The sequence below is a fragment of the Stegastes partitus genome, unplaced genomic scaffold (genome assembly GCF_000690725.1).
Source record: "Stegastes partitus isolate 25-593 unplaced genomic scaffold, Stegastes_partitus-1.0.2 Scaffold215, whole genome shotgun sequence".
NCBI lineage: Eukaryota > Metazoa > Chordata > Actinopteri > Pomacentridae > Stegastes > Stegastes partitus.
In genome coordinates, this window is record NW_007577946.1 from 443,056 (window position 1) to 444,270 (window position 1,215).

The 1,215-nt window shown below is 43.3% G+C and overlaps 1 protein-coding gene across 1 annotated transcript in view; it reads right to left on the bottom strand.

Moving 5' to 3' along the window:
• The window catches only part of LOC103356708 (kallikrein-8-like), a 19,594-nt gene that overhangs the window by 9,745 nt on the left and 8,634 nt on the right, over positions 1-1,215 (bottom strand). The window lies entirely within an intron of this gene.

The window sequence follows — 1,215 nt, forward strand, 5'->3', positions numbered from 1 at the left end:
AGCTGTGCATTGTAAGCCGTTTTGTTTCTGCCAAAAATGTTAAAATTAACCTCGAAATCCATGTTTTATCGCGTTTCTCTCATGCACATGTCAAGACACAGCTGATCTACGCCAGCTGATTTGCGTGTTGCTATGATGACGACCAGAGCGGCGTGATATAACTACGTGTGCGTATACACGAAAATAATGCACGCCAGTTAGCCATAGAATTCTCACTGACCATGGTATAAAGCATAATAATGCACCAATAAACAAAAGAATAAACATAATCTTATAGCAGTTTATTAAACTGTCCAAATAACTAACAGTGGAGTATTCATTTTCAGACAGGACACGTTGTCAGATTGAAGCATTTATTTTGGAATGACATGAGTTTGAGTTTGGCGATGACTCTGCTCAAGTGATGCTCTGGAACAATCTGAGCAAGCATGACACAGACAGTCCCTGAGATCACAAACCTCCCAGCAGAGCCACAGGTTGAACTATCCATGAACCATCTGTGTTCTACAGTCCCACACAATACAACAACAACCACAATTATGAATGTGAACCTTAACGGGAGGAGGGGGATAACTGTCGATCTGTAGAGGCTGGTGTAGCAGCGATGTGGTGAGCGTGAAGCTGACAGAATGAATGAACGCTGCCTCAGTTATAAAGCACGCTGAGTGGGTGGGCTGGACTTAAGCAGTGAACGATTGGACAGAAAGAGCCTTGTGACGTCCTGACTGCGTGTCTGTATGAACTATGCAAAGCTTGATTGCCGTGCAAAATGTGTCTTCTGCTGTGTTTTAGGACCAAGTTTGGCGCTGAAATGTGAAAAAATCGTTTCACACAACTTGAAGTATGTCGTTTGTGTGTGTCTGTTCATGAACGTGACAACATGCAGTTTAGATTTGTGCTGAAAGTGATGCAGAAGGTCCAGCTGATTGAGAATGTTACAAGACTGCCATGACGACTTCAACTGGAGAGTGTGCATCAGATTAGTGGAGAGGAGGACATGTCTGAACAGATCTAAAGACACCGCTTTATTGTCAGGGTTCACAAGGCCAAAAGGTTGGGGAATACCAGTGGGATACACACAGGGGTGTAAAGATGTGGTAAAATCTCTACGAATAAAGAAGGGAGGGGAGTTTCAAGTCAGATCTTGATGACAAGCACGGTTCACAGTTTATAACACTGTCTGCAGCAAAGTAAACCATCAACAGATCAGTCACA